This window comes from Bos mutus, chromosome X (assembly GCF_027580195.1).
Source record: "Bos mutus isolate GX-2022 chromosome X, NWIPB_WYAK_1.1, whole genome shotgun sequence".
NCBI lineage: Eukaryota > Metazoa > Chordata > Mammalia > Artiodactyla > Bovidae > Bos > Bos mutus.
This window is the reverse complement of record NC_091646.1, coordinates 37,898,746-37,918,123: the sequence shown is the minus strand read 5'-3', so window position 1 is coordinate 37,918,123 and position 19,378 is coordinate 37,898,746.

Sequence of the window (19,378 nt, the reverse complement as noted above, 5' to 3'; positions counted from 1 at the left end):
GGAGAAATACATGTTAATATGAAATCACATAAAAATGACTTAATCTAGTCAATAGGTCAAGGAAGATTTCAAGGAGGAGCTGATGATTAAATAGAGTGAGTTTGCATGTCAGTGTGGATGGGTGGTTTGGGAGGCTACTAGACAGAGATAAAAGCTTGTGTGAAGGCCTGTAACATATATGAAAAACTAAAAGAAAACCAGCATGACCCTAGCAAGGAAAACAGGTCAGAATGTGGTACAATGAGAGATAAGGGCTAGACTACCTAGGATCTGTAGGCCAGTGTTAACTTGTTTTATTTTTAAGGGAATTAGGAGTTATTGCAAGGTTTTCAGCAACTGATTAACAATATAATTTGCATTTTGTAGCAATCTTAAATACAGAGTAGAAAATAGATTGGTGAGGTAAAAGAGTAGATGCAATTATATCAGTTAATGGACTAATGCAGCAGTCCAGATGTGAAAAGAAAATAATTCAGAAATATTTTATATTGATAATTAAAGATGGATAAAGTTGGGCTTATTTGAGATAATTAGAATGCAAAATCTGCAGAACTTGATGATAACTTAAAGAGAGAAAATGAGGAAAAAGGAAAGTTTTCAGGGATGACCCATGTTTTAAAATTTTTCCCAATGAAAGTACAGTGCACTGAGATAAAAATTATATTTGAATTACATAGAGATAGATCATAAGCTCAGTTTTGGACATAATGAATTTAGGTGTCTTTGAGACATAAGAAGAGATAGAGAATAGGCATTTCACAAATAGTATATATTATTTTTTATATCGCACCAAAAAAGGACTTTGGGCCACTTATAAGATAATAAAAAATAGAGCAAGATAACAAATTATTCGTATATGTCAAAGAAAAAGCTAAACAAGGATAGAAAGTAAAATACACCTAGAAAATAAGCTAATATGAAAAGTTACATGCCATTAGATACCATGTACTTGCTGGGAAAACCAAATCATAGTTCACACTGTTTATAAGATAAAAATAAAGTAGTGGTTCAGGAAAATGCACAATTACTCTTGACATTAAGGATAAGAAGAAATTTATGCTGAAAGTTCTCATGAGGAAGGCAATAAGTAATAAGACTGATGTCTTTAAGAACATGATCAGAATAGACAAAAATATACAGAATGGCACCTTAAAGAATTATTTAATGTAGAGCAATGCAAAGAGTCGGACACGACTGAGTGATTGAAATGAACTGAACTGAATGTATCTTACAGAATTTATACAAATTTGATGCAATATTTGATACAAGTCAAATCTTGCATTGTATTGAAACAATGTAAACAATGACTAATGGTAATTTATCCCAGGGATACAAGACTTGTTCAATATAGAGCAACTAGTCAATATAATGCAATATATTAAGAGAGAGAAAAAGGAAAAAAAAAATCACATAACCTTCACAATAGATCCAGAAAAAGCATTCAAGCAAAACCAATCCCTTATTCATTATGCAAATTTTTAATAATCTAGGAATAGAATAGAACTTCTTCAATCTGATAAAAGACATCTATTAAAAAATCTATAGCTAACATCAGACATAATGATAAAAGACTAAAAGCTGTTGCCTAAGACCAGGAAGAAGACAAGACTCTTCATTCTTGCAACTTCTGTTCAATACTGCCCTGAAGGTTCTAGCCAGAGCAATCAGGCAAGAAAATGAAAGAAAAAGCACTAAATTTAAAAGAAAGAAATAAAACCACCTTTATTTGCAGAGGACATGATTGCATATGTAGAAAACACTAAAAAATACATGCAGAAAAAAACAGAACTAATGCTAAATATGTACAGTGAGATTTCAGGATAAATCATAAAAAAAATCTACTGTATTTCTGTAAACAAGCATTGCACCAGAAGATTAAATAAAGAAAACTAATTACATTTACAATATCATAAAATAATAAATTATTTAGGAATAAATGTATCCAAAGAGTTGCATGATTTATAGACAGGAAACTATAAAGCATAAGAAATCAAAGATCTAAATAAAGGGGAAGATATTTGGTGTTCATGGATTTGAAGTTTCAGTATTTAGAGACAATGCTTACACTTCCCTGGTGGTCTAGTGGCTAAGAATCTGCCTTGCAATGCAGGGGACTCAGGTTTGATCCCTGGTTGAGGGATAAGGTCCCACATGCCACAGAGCAACTAACACTGAGCACCACAACTACTGAGCACACAGTCTTGAGCCCAAGTGCCACAACAAATGATTTGCTGGACACAACAAAGATTCCGTGTGCTCCAACTAAAACCCAATGCAGTTAAATAAATAAATAAATATTAAAAAAGTAAAACAGAGATAGCAATGTACTTCTACATACTCACCATAACCCTTTTCAAAATCTGAAATTTTTTTTGCAGAAATTGATATGCTTATTCTGAAATTCATATGGAAATACAAAGGACTCAAAATATCTGAAACAATCTTCAAAAAAGGAGCAAACTTGGAAGACTCACAATTCCCAATGTCAACACTTAATGTGAAGCCACAGTAATCAAGACAATGTGACACTGGCATAAGGATAAACATATGAATGGACTAGAATTGAAAGTCCAGAAACAAATTATACATCTATAATAAACTAATTTTTGACAAGGTACTGAGACCATTCAATAAAAAGGAATAACAGTCTTTTTCCAAATCATGGTGCTAAGACAACTAAATGTTCTCAAGAAAAATAATGACTTTGAATGCCTAGCTTACACCCTATACAGAAATTAACTCAAATTGTATCAAGGACCTAAATGTGAGGGCTGTAACTACAAAACTTGCAGAAGGAGTAAATTTTTGTGATCTTATATTAGGCAATGGTTTCCGAGATAAAATATCTAAAGCCTGAAAAAGAAAAAGGAAAAATAGGTACATTGAACCTCATTAAAATTTTAAAAAAAGAAAGTGTGCTTCAAATGACACTAAAAAGAAAGAGAAAAGGTTTCCCAGAAAATGGAGTTTATATTTGAAATCATATATGTAGTAAAGGTTGGGTGTCCAGAATATACATAAGATTCTTTTAGCTCAATAATGAAAGACAACCAAATTAATAAATGGGAAAAAATTTTTGAACAGATATTTATCCAATATATGTGTAAATAAACGCATGAAAACATGACCAACATCTCTGTAATGCAAATCAAACCATGAGTTATTATTTCACACTCACTAGGGTAGGTGTAAGCTTCCCATGTGGCTCAGTTGGTAAAAAATCTGCCTACAATGCAGGAGATGCAGTTTCAATCCCTGAGTTGGAAAGATCCCCTGGGGGTGAGCATGGCAATCCACTCCAGTATTCTTGCTTGGAGAATCCCATGGACAGAGGAGCCTGGAGGGCTACAGTCTACAGGGTCGCAAAGAGTCAGACAAATTGATGTGACTGAGCACACATGCACCCAGGGTAGATATAATTTTTAAAAAATTAGAATAACAAACAGTGAAAAAGATGTGAAGAAAATGGAAACCTCATACATTTATTGATGGGAAAGTAAAGTAGTGTGAACACTGAAAAGCAGTTTCTTAAATAATCAAATGTGAGATTACTTAATGACTCAGTAATTCATAGATGTCCTTTATCTGATTATAAAATTTCTTTTTACATTCTATGCCATATCATGTTTTGATTTTTTTTAATTGAATGGGTTTTGAGTTTTGTTAAATACTTGTTTTTGCATGTATTGAGATGATCATGTGGTTCTTATCCTTTATTAATTTGGTATATTCTGTTGATTGACTGGAGATGTTAAACTGTCTTTCCATTCCTGGGGTAAATTTCACTTGATAATTGCATATATTCTATTTTTATATGCGGCTATATTTGTTTTACTAGCATTTTCTCCAGGTATTAGGGATTACCAGCCTCAGAGAAAGTACTGAAAGCTATTCCATCCATCTCTACTTTTTTTTGGAACAATTTGTGAAGAATTAGTGTTCCTTGTTTTTAATGTTTAGAATTCACCAATGAAGTCTTTTTTATTTTTTTTTTCAGGCTTTTCTTTATGGGACTTTAAAAAATCAGTAATTTATTTCTTTCTATTTCTTTTCCATTCTATTTTAAATGTTTCTAGGAATTTGTTCATCTTATGTTAGTATACGGTCATTCATAGAATTCCCATATAACCCCTTCTAAATTCTTATAAGGTTATGCAGTTTATATCCCTTCTTTCATAATTGATTTTATTATTTTATTCTATTTTCTTGGTCAGTCTACTTAAGTTTTGTCAATTTTGTTGATGTTTTCAAAAAAACAACTTTCAACTTCACTATTTTGTTTATTTTTTTATGTTCTGCTCTATTTTAAAATTTTTATTCTTTCTGCTTGCTTTTGTTAGATTATTATTCCTGGGTCTTTGGCTTTATAATATAGTCATTTATTTACCAGAGAAAGCAATGGCAACCCACTCCAGTACTCTTGCATGGAAAATCCCATGCGCGGAAGAGCCTGTTAGGCTGCAGTCCATGGGGTCGGTAAAAGTCAGACACGACTGAGTGACTTCACATTCACTTTGCACTTTTAGGCATTGGAGAAGGAAGTGGAAACCAACTCCAGTGTACTTGCCTGGAGAATCCCAGAGACGGGGGAGCCTGGTGGGCTGCCGTCTATGGGGTCGCACAGAGTCGGACATAACTGAAGTGACTTAGCAGCATTAGCAGCATTTATTTACACCTCAAAATTTCCTTCTAAGCACTGCTTCAGCAGCATTCTATAAATTTTGGGATGTTTTGTTATTTTTCCACTCACTTTAAAGTAACTTCTAATTTTCCTTATGGTTTCTTCTCGACTCAGTGATTGCTTAGGAGCATGTGCATGTGTGTGTGTGCTCAGTAGTGTCCGACTCTTTGTGACCCTGTGGGCTGTAGCCCACCAGACTCCTCTGTCCATGGAATTTTCCCAGTAAGAATATTAGATTAGCTTGCCATTTCTCCCTCCAGGGGATCACTCCAGTCCATGGATTGAAACCATATCTCTTACATCTCCTGAATTGCAGGCAGATTCTTTACGAACAAGCCACTGGGAAAGTGTCAGTTCAGTTCAGTTCAGATCAGTCGCTCAGTCGTGTCTGACTCTTTGCGACCCCATGAATTTGCAGCATGCCAGGCCTTCTTCTCCATCACCAATTCACTGGGTTCACTCAGACTCATGTCCATCGAGTCTTTGATGCCATCCAGTCAATCTCATCCTCTGTTGTCCCTTTCTTCTCCTGCCCCCAATCCCTCCCGGCATCAGAGTCTTTTCCAATGAGTCAACTCTTCGCATGAGGTGGCCAAAGTATTGGAGTTTCAGATTTAGCATCAGTCCTTCCAAAGAACACCCAGGACTGATCTCCTTTAGAATGGACTGGTTGGATCTCCTTGCAGTCCAAGGGACTCTCAAGAGTCTTCTCCAACACCATGTTCAAAAGCATCAATTCTTCAGCACTCAGCTTTCTTCACAGTCCAACTCTCACAGCCATACATGACTACTGGAAAAACCATACCCTTGACTAGATGGACCTTTGTTGGGAAAGTAATGTCTCTGTTTTTTAATATGCTGTCTAGGTTGGTCATAACTTTCCTTCCAAGGAGTAAGTGTCTTTTAATTTCATAGCTGCAGTCACCATCTGCTGTCATGTTGGAGCCCAGAAAAATAAAGTCAGTCACTGTGTCCACTATTTCCCCATCTATTTCCAATGAAATGATGGGACCAGATGCCATGATCTTCGTTTTCTGAATGTTGAGCTTTAAGCCAACTTTTTTACTCTTCTCTTTCACTTTCATCAAGAGGCTTTTTAGTTCCTCTTCACTTTCTGCCATAAGCGTGGTGTCATCTGCATATTTGAGGTTATTGATATTTCGGCAATCTTGATTCCAGCTTGTGCTTCTTCCAGCCCAGCGTTTCTCATGATGTACTCTGCATGTAAGTTAAATAAGCAGGGTGACAATATACAGCCTTGACGCCCTCCTTTTCCTATTTGGAACCAGTCTGTTGTTCCATGTCCAGTTCTAACTGTTGCTTCCTGACCTGCGTATAGGTTTCTCAAGAGGCAGGCCAGGTGGTCTGGTATTCCCTTCTCTTTCAGAATTTTCCACAGTTGATTTTGATCTACACAGTCTACAGGCTTTGGCATAGTCAATAAAGCAGAAATAGATGTTTTTCTGGAACTCTCGCTTTTTTGATGATCCAGCGGATGTTGGCAATGTGATCTCTAGTTCCTCTGCCTTTTCTAAAACTAGCTTGAACATCTGGAATTTCATGGTTCACATATTGCTGAAGCCTGGCTTGGAGAATTATGAGCATTACTTTACTAGCTTTTGAGATGAGTGCAATTGTGATGTAGTTTATGTTGTTTAATTTTGACATACTTGTGAATTTCCTTCCTTTCATTCTCTTGTAGACTTCAAATTTTATTCCACTGTAGTCAGAGAATATGTTTTTTTTTTTTAATAACTGAAATAATTTTTATTAATTAATACTTTTTTATGTGTGTGTGTGGCTTACCATATTAACCCTACCAGAGATTGTTCCATGGAATTTGTGTTCTCCTTTTGTTTGGTAGAGTGTTCGATAAATGTCTATTACATCTAGGTGGTTTATAATATTGATCAAGTCTACTTGTTGCACTTATGTCTAGATCTTTGACCCATTATTGGAAGTAGGGTATTAAAGCTTTCAAATATTATTTTTAAATTGCACATTTTCCCCTCTAATTATATCAGTTGTTGCTTCAAGTATTTGGAGCCTCTCTTCTTGGGTACAAATATTATTTAAATCACCCATATTTCTGATCAATGGATTCTTTAATTCATATAAAGTGTCTTCCTTTTTCTCCAATAACAATGTTTGTCTTAAAGATGATTTTGACAGTATCAGTTTAGCCACAGCACCTTTTTTTTTTTTTTTTGCTAACAGTGTGAATATTGTATCTATTTTGATCCTTTTATATTCAAGCTAATTGCATTCTTGCTTCTAAAGTGCTTTTGTACACAGGATATAGCTGGATCATGTTTTTTTTAAATTTCATTTATTTATTTTAATTGAAGACTGTTCTATACATCTGTGTCTCTATTGCTGTCCCACATATAGGGCTATTGTTAACATTTTTCTAAATTCTTCTGGCTTACTTCACTCTGTATAATAGGCTCCAGTTTCATCCACCTCATGAGAACTGATTCAAATGTATTATCTTTAATTGCTGAGTAATATTCCATTGTGCATATGTACCAGAGCTTTCTTATCCATTTGTCTGTTGATGGACATCTAGGTTGCTTCCATGTCTTGGCTATTATAACATCGCTGTGATGAATATTGGGGTACATGTGTCCCTTTCAATTCTGGTTTCCTCAGTGTGTATGCCCAGCAGTGGAATTGCTGGGTCATATGGCAGTTATATTTTCAGTTTTTTTAAAGAATCTCCACACTATTCTCCATAGTGGCTGTACTAGTTTGCATTCCCACCAACAGTGTAACAGGGTTCCCTTTTCTCTGCACCCTCTCCAGCATTTATTGTTTGTAGACTTTTGAATAGCAGCCATTCTGACTGATGTGAGATGGTACCTCACTGCGGTTTTGATTTGCATTTCTCTGATAATGAGTTGAGCATCTTTTCATGCGTTTGTTAGCCATCTGTATGTCTTCTTTGGAGAAATGTCTGTTTAGGTCTTTGGCACATTTTTTTGATTGGGTCGTTTATTTTTCTGGAACTGAGCTACAGGTGTTGCTTGTATGTTTGTGAGGTTAATTCTTTGTCAATTGCTTAATTTGCTATTATTTTATCCCATTCTGAAGGCTGTCTTTTCACCGTGATTATAGTTTCCTTCGTTGTGCAAAAGCTTTTAAGTCTAATTAGGTTTCATTTGTTTATTTTTGCTTGTGTTTCCATTACTCTGAGAGGAGGGTCATAGAGGATCCTGCTGTGGTTTATGTCAGAGAGTGTTTTGCCTATGTTTTCCTGTAGGGGTTTTATACCTTCTGGTCTTACATTTAGATCTGTAATCCATTTTGAGTTTATTTTTGTGTATGGTGTTAGAAAGTGTTCTAGTTTCATTCTTTACAAGCGGTTGACCAGTTTTCCCAGCACTATTTGTTAAAGAGATTGTCTTTTCTCCATTGCCTCCTTTGTCAAATATAAGGTGTCCATAGGTGCATGGATTTATCTCTGGGCTTTCTATTTTGTTCCATTGATCTATATTTCTGTCTTTGTGCCAGTACCATACTGTCTTGATGACTGTAGCTTTGTAATATAGCCTGAAGTCAGGCAGGTTGATTCGTCCAGTTCCATTATTCTTTACCAAGATTGCTTTGGCTATTAGAGATTTTTTTGTATATCCATACAAATTGTGAAATTATTTGTTCTAGTTCTCTGAAAAATCCCGTTGGTAACATTGAATCTATAGATTGCTTTGGGTAGTATATTCATTTTCACTATATTGATTCTTCCAATCCATGAACATGGTGTATTTGTCCATTTATTTGTGTCCTCTTTGATTTCTTTCATCACTGTTTTATTGTTTTCTATAATAGGTCTTTTGTTTCTTTAGTTAGATACATTCCTAAGTATTTTACTCTTTTTGTTGCAATGAGGTATGGAATTGTTTCCTTAATTTCTCTTTCTGTTATCTCATTTTTAGTGTATAGGAATGCAAGGGATTTCTGTGTGTTAATGTTATATCCTGCAACTTTACTATATTCATTGATTAGCTCTGGTAATTTTCTGGTGGAGTCTTTAGGATTTTCTATGTAGAGGATCATGCCATCTACAAACAGTGAGAGTGTTACTTCTTCTTTTTGAATCTGGATTCCTGTCATTTGTTTTTCTGCTCTTTGCTGTGGTGAAAACTTCCAAAACTATGTTGAACAATAGTGGTGAGAACGGGCACCCTTGTCTTGTACCTGACTTTAAGGGAAATGCTTTCAATTTTTCACCATTGAGGATAATGTTTGCTGTAGGTTTGTCATATAAAGCTTTTATTATGTTGACGCATGTTCCTTCTATGTCTGTTTTTTGGAGGGTTTTTTATCATAAATGGATGCTGCATTTTGTCAAAGGCTTTCTCTGCATCTATTGAGATAATCATATGGTTTTTATCTTTCAATTTGTTAATGTGGTGTATTACACAGATTGATTTGTGGATATTAAAGAATCCTTGCATCCCTGGGATAAAGCCCACTTGGTCATGATGTATGATCTTTTTAATATGTTGTTGGATTCTCTTTGCTAGAACTTTGTTAAGGAGTTTTGCATCTATGGTCATCAGTGATATTGGTCTGTAGTTGTTTTTTTTTTTTTTTTTTTCATCTGTGTCAGGTTTTGGTATTAGGGTGCTGGTGGCCTCATAGAATGAGTTTGGAAGTTTACCTTCCTCTGCAATTTTCTGGAAGAGTTTGAGTAAGATAGGTGTTAGCTCTTCTCTAAATTTTTGGTAAAATTCAGCTGTGAGGCCATCTGGTCCTGGGCTTTTGTCTGCTGGAAGATTCCTGATTATAGTTTTGATTTCTGTGCTTGTGATGGGTCTGTTAAGATTTTCTATTTCTTCCTGGTTCAGTTTGGAAAGTTGTCCTTTTCTAAGTATTTGTCTATTTCTTCCAAGTTATCCATTTTATTGGCATATATTTGCTGATAGTAGTCTCTTATGATCCTTTGTATTTCTGTGCTGTCTGTTGTGATCTCTCCATTTTCATTTCTAATTTTGTTGATTTGATTCTGTTCCCTTTGTTTCTTCTTGGCTAATGGTTTGTCAATTTTATTTATTTTCTCAAAGAACCAGCTTTTAGCTTTCTTGATTTTTGCTATGGTTTCTTTTGCATTTATTTCTGCCCTAAATTTAAAAATTTCTTTCCTTCTCCTAACCCTGAGGTTCTTCATTTCTTCCTCTTCTGGTTGCTTTGGGTGTAGAGTTGGGTTATTTATTTGACTTTTTTCTTTTTTCTTGAGGTAAGCCTCTATAGCTATGAACCTTCCCCTTAGCACTGCTTTTACAGTGTCCCAATAGCATTTGGGCTATTGTGTTTTCATTTTCATTCATTTCTATGCATATTTTGATTTATCTTTTGATTTCTTCTGTGATATCTTGGTTATTCAGAAGCATATTTTTTAGCCTCCATATGTTGGAATTTTTAATAGTTCTTTTTTTTCCCCTGTTCAGTTCAGTTCAGTTCAGCCACTCAGTAGTGTCCGACTGTTTGCGACCCCGTGAATCACAGCATGCCAGGCCTCCCTGTCCATCACTTCCTCCTGGAGTTCACTCAAACTCATGTCCATCGAGTCAGTGTAATTGACATCTAATCTTACAGTGTTGTGGTCAGAAAAGATGCTTGGTATGATTTCAGTTTTTTTTTTAATTTATCAAGGCTAGATTTAAGGCCCAGGTATCATCTATCCTAGAGAACGTTTCGTATGCACATGAGAAAAATTCATTTTGACATTCATTGTTTTGGGGTGAAATGTCCTATAGATATCAATTAGGTCTAACTGGTCCATTGTATCATTTAAAGTCTGTGTTTCTTGTAAATTTTCTGTTTAGTTGATCTATCCATAGGTGTGAGAGGGGTATTAAATTATCTCACTATTATTGTGTTATTGCTAATTTCCCCTTTCATACTTTTTAGTATTTCCCTTACATATTGTGGTGCTCCTATGTTGGGTGCATATATATTTATAATTGTTATATCTTATTCTTGGATTGATCTTATGATCATTATGTAGAGTGCTTACTTGTCTCTTTTCGCAGCCTTTATTTTAAAGTCTATTTTATCTGATATGAGTATTGCTACTCCTGCTTTCTTTTAGTCTCCATTTGCATGAAATATCTCTTTCCAGCCCTTCACTTTCAGTCTGTATGTGTCCCTTGTTTTGAGGGGGGTCTTTTGTAAGCAGCATATATAGGGGTCTGGTTTTTGTATCCATTTAGCCAGTCTTTGTCTTTTGGTTGAGGCATTCGACCCATTTACATTTAAGGTAATTATTGATAAGTATGATCCTGTTGCCATTTACTTTGTTGTTTTGGGTTCGAGTTTATGCACCCTTTCTGTGTTTCCTGTCTAGAGAAGATCCTTTAGCATTTGTTGGAGAGCTGGTTTGGTGGTACTGAATTCTCTCAGCTTTTGCTTGTCTGTAAAGCTTTTGATTTCCCCTTCATATTTGAATGAGATTCTTGCTTGGTGCAGTAATCTGAGTTGTAGACTTTTCTCTTTCATCACTTTAAGTATGTCCTGCCATTCCCTTCTGGGCTGAAGAGTTTCTACTGAAAGATCAGCTGTTATCCTTATGGGATCCCCTTGTGTGTTATTTGTTGTTTTTTCCTTGCTGCTTTTAATATTTATTCTTTGTGTTTGATCTTTGTTAATTTGATTAATATGTGTCTTGGTGTGTTTTGCCTTGGGTTTATCCTGTTTGAGACTCTCTGGGTTTCTTGGACTTGGGTGACTATTTCCTTCCCCATTTTAGGGAAGTTTTCAACTATTATCTCCTCAAGTATTTTCTCATGGCCTTTCTTTTTGTCTTCTTCTTCTAGGACTCCTATGATTCTAATGTTGGGGCATTTAGCATTGTCCCGGAGGTATCTGAGATTGTCCTCATTTGTTTTAATTCTTTTTTTCTTTTTTCCTCTCTGCTTCATTTCTGTCAGTCTATCTTGTAATACACTTATCCTATCTTCTGCCTCTGTTATTCCACTGTTGGTTCCCTCCAGAGATTTTTGATCTCATTTATTGCATTATTGATCATTGATTGACTTTTATTTCTTCTAGTTCTTTGTTAAATATTATTTTCATCTTCTCAATCCTTGTCTCAGGCTATTTATGTGTAACTCCATTTTGTTTTCAAGATTTTGGATATTTTTACTATCATTATTCTGAATTATTTTTCAGGTAAACTCCCTATATCCGCCTCTTTTGTTTGGTTTGGTGGGCATTTATCATGTGTCTTTACCTGCTGAGTATTTCTCTGCCTTTTCATCTTATTGAGATTGATGTGTTTGGGGTGGCATTTCTCTATTCTGGCAGTTCTTTATTCATCTTTAATGTGGATATTCCTCTCTGTGATTGAGGTTGGACAAGTGTCTTGTCAAGGTTTCCTGGTTAGGGAAGCTTGTGTCGATTTTCTGGTGGGTGGAGCTGGATTTCTTCTCTTCAGAGTACAATGAAGTGTCCAGTAGTGAGTTTTGTGATGTCTGTGGTTTTGGAGTGACTTTGGGAAGCCTCTTTATTGAAGCTCAGGGCTATGTTCTTGTGTTGCTGGAGAATTTGCATGCTATGTTTTGCTCTGGAACTTATTGGCTCTTGGGTGATGCTTGGTATCTGTGTACATATGGAGGCTTTTGGATGAGTTCATATTGATTACTATTCCCTGGAGTCAGGAGTTATCTGGTCTTCTTAGGTTTTGGATGTGAGCCTCCTGCCTCTGGTTTTCAGTCTTATTCTTACAGTAGCCTCAAGACTTCTCCACCCATACAGCACAAATGATAAAACATATGTTAATGGCTAAAAGATTCTCCACAGTGAGGGACACCCAGAGAGGTTCACAAAGTTACATGGAGAAGAGAAGAGGAGGTGGGAGATAGAGGTGACCAGGAGGAGAAGAGGGGGAATCAAAAGATGGGAGCACGATCTAGCCAGTAATCAATTCCCTATGTGCTCTCCACAGTCTGGAACCCTTAGAGAGGTTCATGGAGTTACATAGAGAAGAGAAGAGGGAGGAAGGAGATAGAGGTGACCAGGAAGAGAAGAGGGGGAATCAAAAGGAGAGAGATTGTTCTAGCCAGTAATCAGTTCCCTAAGTGTTCTCCACAGCCCAGAACACCAAAAGAGATTCACAGAGTTGGGTAGAGAAGAGAATGGGAAGGGAGGAGATAGAGGTGACCTGGGGGAGAAAAAGAAGAGTCAAAAGGGAGAGAGAGAAATCAAGCCAGTAATCACACTCCTAAGTAAAAATAGGTTCTGAAGATTGAATTATTTAAGTTACAAAATTGATAACAAATACAAAAAAGCAAAGATTAAAAATCTACAGTAGAGGCTAGACTTTCAAAAAACACACTATTTAAAAAACAAAATTGCAAAACTTATAAAAAATATAAAGTTTGCTTTAAAAATAGGGGGTTTTTTTGCAAGGTAATAGTAGGTTATAAAAATGAAAATTAAAGTATTCATAGAGGACTTAAAAATAAAAAAAAATTAAAAATTTAAAAATGATAATAGTAAATATATCTCAGAATTTCTCTGGAGTTGTTGTGGGCAGTGTGGGGTCACTTCAGTTTCAGATAGTTCTTTGTTCTTCTTATACTTCTCAAGATCTATAGGCCTCTTCCAATGTATTCGGTATTAACTACAGGGTTTTAATCTGTTGCACTTGACATTTCCAAAGCAGTTCCCTCTGTTTATTTTGGCTTCTTCTGTTTGCAGGTCTCTTCAGTGTCTAATTTCCACCCTGACAAAAGGGGGTGAAGGTGGTCATTTATTTAGGATCACTTCTTCAGGTGTGCTATGGGAGGGAGGAACACTGAAAATAAATACCACTGGCTTGTGTGGGGAGTGCTCGCAGCGTATGGACCACACTGGGTTTTCCCCCACTCACGGCATGTGTGCTTTCCCTGTCTTCACTGCTCAGGCTCCAGGTTTCTCTGCAGGGGAAATTTCTGAGGCAGACCCTGGGTTTTGTGTACTTCCCAGTTCTAACCTGCTCAGGTTCAGGTTCTTGGGTACTCCACAAAGGCACAGACTCAGTTGGGACTGCATTTTGTGTCCTTTCCAGGTCCGAGCAACTCACAACAAGCTGCTTGGCGAGTGCACCCTTCCCCGGGTGAGGAGTGTGTCTTATCACCTCCCCCGTTCCAGCTGCTCGATTTTCTGGGTGTGCAGCAGGTGTGCCTTCTCAGGCGTGCCATGTGTATCTTCTGGGGTGTTGATCTTTGGCTGCAACCCTCCCGATGGATGTCAACTGTCTGGAATCCTAGGTCTTGGTTAGCAACTGGGAGCCTGCTCACAGTTTGGTAGAAGATTCCATCTCTGGGACTAAGATTACCCCTTTCTGGCTCTGGCTGCCCCCACCTGCCTCCCTGCCTCCACTGGGGGATGGGTCAGTGTGCAGCCAGCTAGCTCTCCTCTGGTATTCACTCAGTTCTTTGTTCTGAGAGCAGCCCAGAGGTGCTCTAAGTTAAGGCTTTTCACGGGATAGTTCTCTCTCTCTCTCTCTTTTTTTTTTTTTTTTTCTCTCTCTGGCTATCCCACAGTTTGGGTTGCTATCTCACGTTAGCTCCCTCAGATTGCTCTCAGGGCATTCAGGCCTGGTCCTTACCCTAAGCAATGCAGTCCACACCTCCCTGTCCAGCCCCTGCTCGCTGGTGGTGGACACGAGCATCCAGGCTACTTCTTTGCTGGGAGTTGCCATTAGACATGTAATCTGTGGATTTTATTTATTCATTCATTCATTTATTTATTTTTTACTCCCAGTTATGTTGCCCTCTGAGATTCCAAAACTCTCCACAGGCCTGCCAGTGAGAGGGTTCCCTGGTGTTTGGAAACTTCTCCTCTTTTAAGACTCCCTTCCCGGGACCGGTCTCTGTCTCTAACTCTTTTGTCTCTCTTTTTATCTTCTATATTTAGTTCTACTACCTTTCGAAGACAATGAGGCCTTTCTGAGTGCCTGATGTCCTCTGCCAGCTTTCAGAAGTTGTTTTGTGGAATTTGCTCAGCGTTCAAATGTTCTTTCAATGAATTTGTGAGGTATAAAGTTGTCTCCCTGTCCTATTCCTCCACCATCTTACTCCCATCTACTGGATCATGTTTTTATAACCATTCTTTCAATTACTACACTTTGGTTGGAGTTGCCCACTTATATTAAGTGTAATTACTGAAAATAACAATATTTAAAATATGTTGGATGGTACTAATGAATTCCTATTTAATAGCAAAATAAAATCAGATCAAGTAATAAGATGGCTATATTAAAAAATAAGCATGATTATCAATTAATTTGAAAAAAGAAAAGCAATAGAAGAAATTAATTAAATGAAAAGGTGAGTCTTTGAAAAAAAATGGTAAATTTGATGAATGTCTTGCAAAGACTGACAAAAATAAGTGAGACAAGACATGAATAACTAATATCATCAGTGTCATATGGTATTTCATTAGCAATCCAGCAATTGCTAAATGGATAAAAAAGCGAATACTATTAAAAATTCATAATAATAAAGTCAATAACACAGAAGATATACTCTTTTTTCTCAAAAACTACAAACTGCAAAAACTCAATCAAGATCGAACAGATAGCATAAATAGTTCTATAACATTTAAAGAATGAAATTGGAGATTATAAAATTCCCCTCCCCTGGAATGATTTTCAGGCTTAGATGGTTTCACTGAGAATACTACCAAATATGTAAAGTATAATTAATATCAATATTATATAATCTCTTGCAAAGTATTTAAGAGAATGGAACACTTCCTTACTTATTTTTTAAATTAATTAATTTATTTTAATTGAAGGTTAATCACTTTACAATACTGTGGTTGTTTTTTGCCATACATTTACATTAATCAGCCATGGGTGCATATGTGTCTGCCCATCCTGCACCCCCTCGCACCTCCAACCCCACCCCGTCCCTCTGGGTTGTCCCAGAGCACCAGCTTTGAGTGCCCTGCTTCATGCATTGAACTTTCACTGGCCATCTATTTTACATGTAGTAATATGTATGTTTCAATGCTATTCTCTCATATAGTCTCTCCCTCACCTTCTTCCACAAAGACTAAAAGTCTCCTCTTTACATGTGTGTCTCTTTTGCTGTCTTGAATATAGTGTCGTCATTACCACCTTTCTAAATTCCATATATATGCATTAATATAGTGTATTGATGTTTCTCTTTCTGGTTTACTTCAATCTGTATAATAGGCTCCAGTTTCATCCATCTCACTAGAACTAACCCAAATGCATTCTTTTTTATAGATGAGTAATATTCACACAGTCTCTTGCAGAGTATTGAAGAGAATGGAACACCTCCCTACTTATCTTCATGAGGAAAGTACTACCATGAGAGCAATTATCTAGACCAGTACTTGATCAATATATCTCATTAAAGTATGCAGATGACACCACCCTTATGGCAGAAAGTGAAGAGGAACTCAAAAGCCTCTTGATGAAAGTGAAAGAAGAGAGTGAAAAAGTTGGCTTAAAGCTCAACATTTAGAAAACGAAGATCATGGCATCTGGTCCCATCACTTCATGGGAAATAGAAGGGGAAACAGTGGAAACAGTGTCAGACTTTATTTTTGGGGGCTCCAAAATCACTGCAGATGGTGATTGCAGCCATGAAATTAAAAGACGCTTACTCCTTGGAAGGAAAGTTATGACGGACCTTGACAGCATATTAAAAAGCAGAGACATTACTTTGCCAACAAAGGTCTGTCTAGTCAAGGATATGGTTTTTCCAGTGGTCATGTATGGCTGTGAGATGGACTGTGAAGAAAGCTGAGTGCTGAAGAATTGATGCTTTTGAACTGTGGTGTTGGAGAAGACTCTTGAGAGTCCCTTGGACTGCAAGGAGATCCAACCAGTCCATTATAAAGGAGATCAGTCCTGGGTGTTCTTTGGAAGGACTGATGCTAAAGCTGAAACTCCAATATTTTGGCCACCTGATGTGAAGAACTGACTCATTGGAAAAGACCCTGATGCTGGGAAAGATTGAAAGCGGGAAGAGAAGTGGACGACAGAGGATGAGATGGCTGGATGGCACTACCAACTCAATGGACATGAGTTTGAATGAACTCCAGTAGTTGGTGATGGATGGGGAGTCCTGGTATGCTGTAGTCCATGGGGTCACAAAGAGTTGGACACGACTGAGCGACTGAACTGACTGATCAGGGAATGTAATCTGTAAAATATTTTATTTTTTGGAATATGCTGAGATTTTTGATGTTGTTGTTGCTTTATTCAGTCATTTAAATATATATATAGAGAGAGATACTAACTTGTGCCAGGAAAATAAGGATGGATATTATGTGGTTCCCAGTTCTATCTCTTCTGACTCATGTTTTCTACACTTTCACACTTCCTCTATGTCTGTACAGAGAACTCTTACTTATTTTTCAAGATCTTTGTAAACTTCAGAGGGTTCTCACTCTCGCAGATGAAATTAAATAATAACGTTTCAATCTTTGGAGTCTCTGTGACACCTTATATATACACTTATACAGTGTTATGTTCATTTTTGAATTTTGAGAGTATAGTAATACTTGTCAAAAGAAGACAAACTGCGAGTTCATATAGATCTGATCACAATTTTCAAGAAGAACAAAAATATAGGCAATTTAATAAAATAATGTTTGGTAACTGTTAAAACTGTTAGATAGAGTACTGTGGAAATACAGATGGAAGAGAAATAAGGATAGATTCTTCTTGGGTGGTGAGTACATAGAACATTTTCCTAGAGAAGGCAGTGTCTCATATACTAATTCCTTGGTGGAGAAGGGATATATTCTCTGCCAAGTGAATGGAATGAACAAAAGTAGGGTCATGACCCAGTGTTCAATGAGGATCAGGTGATGGGGAAAAAAGTTGAGTTTGAAGGATGTTTATGTGGAGGATTCATTTCAATATTTGGCAAAACTAATACAATATTGTAAAGTTTAAAAATAAAATAAAATTTTAAAAAAGGAAAAAATAAATATTTAAAAAACCTATATGTGGGAAGCATTCGATAACAAAGTTGACTTAAAGCAACAACAACAAAAAAATAAATAAATAAAATAAAAAGGCGTCTAAGTCAAGTTTCAAAAGGTCTTTGTACTGGACTTTGCCTCCCAGTGAACACTTAAAGATAACAGTAGGGCAGTGGTAGAGAGGAGCTGAGCCCTGTCCAGGTAAGACATAATAAGACCATATATTTCTTATTCTCGAGGTCAAGGAAACCTTCTTGACTACACATGCACATAAAGACTCCTGGGGGTCAAAAATGGAGGAACAGCATCCTATAGCAGGTGATATCAACCTACATATAGGCTTCTTCACTAGAATCCATCTTGGCTAAGAGATGCACATGCACACACATGGGAGGACCCTGAAATAAACAGAACCAAGCAAAGCAAGATTAGTGGCCAAAGGAAACCAGAAAGAAATGTCCCATATAAGTGATTCAAAATACCATGAGAGTGCGACTCTCTCTGATTCCGTGTGTGTGAGTCTATTCACACGTGCTCTTTTTTCTCCTAATAAACACTTTATTTCACTTTAAAAACAACAACAACAACAACAACAAGATCTTGCTAGGGAACTTGGAGTTTATCATATAAACAAAACAGAACCATCAAAATTATTAAAAGCTTCTTATGAAACTAAATAGACAAAAGAATACTCAAGATTTAAAATTTTACTTCAGCATACCTGATTTATAATGAAGCTTTGTAAAGTACAACAAAGTACAACATTCATGCTTTTCCCTCCAAGTGTACCAGGATTGTGTTGTTCTTGTTTAAAGTATTAGTTTTACTCTTGGGTATAGCAATTTGACTTTCAAATCAGACCTTAGCTTTTGCAACGACGGAAAAAGGAGGAGGCTCATATTCAAAAGTGAAGTTTACTACAGATGTTTCAATGTCTTAGCTGAATTATTTAAGAATTAGAAAATAGCTATGGGTTATTTTGTGTCCGGGCAAACACATTAGGTTTGATTAGTTTTTATATTCTCATTTTACTTTAAAATAATAAACATATCTTGAAACACGTTACATGGAAATATATAACAATCATATGTGGGTTGTTGGTTCAAATCTAACCATTTTTCAATGTTTAGCAAAGACTCCCGTCTATTGATCCCCCACTTCTCCACCTTTACTCCTTACTCAGTTTCCATATATTTCTAACCTTGTGAAACTACAAAAATGTAATGCTTAAAGGTAATTTAAAACGTCAGGTCAGTTAGAGACAGTCAGTCATAATTAATGATTGCATAACACAAACTACCCTTCAATTCAGTGTTGCTTGTCACTTTACAACCAGTCCATGGGACATGAAAATCACTGGCAATAATTATCCAGAGGTGAATTCACAATACAAACTCTGGTAATTTCTTATGAAAAAGCTTTAACATCATTTTTTGTGTATTTTGATTAAATTGTTGTGAAACAATTTATGGAAAACAATGAATCTCAATTTTTTTCTTTGCCTCGAAGAATAATATGCATGCCTGAGAATAGAAGTACCACTTTTATAAACACTTTAACAACCAAAATATCTATTTATACAGAACTATTGATGTCAGTTTTTGAAAAAGAGCTTAAGTGAGCTCTTCTGCCATTATTAAATTCTTACCAACTATGTATTTGCGGGATTAGTATTCATCAGAGTATTCTTTTTGAAATATAACCATGTATCTAGAATGAACATGTTGTAATTATATACTTAGA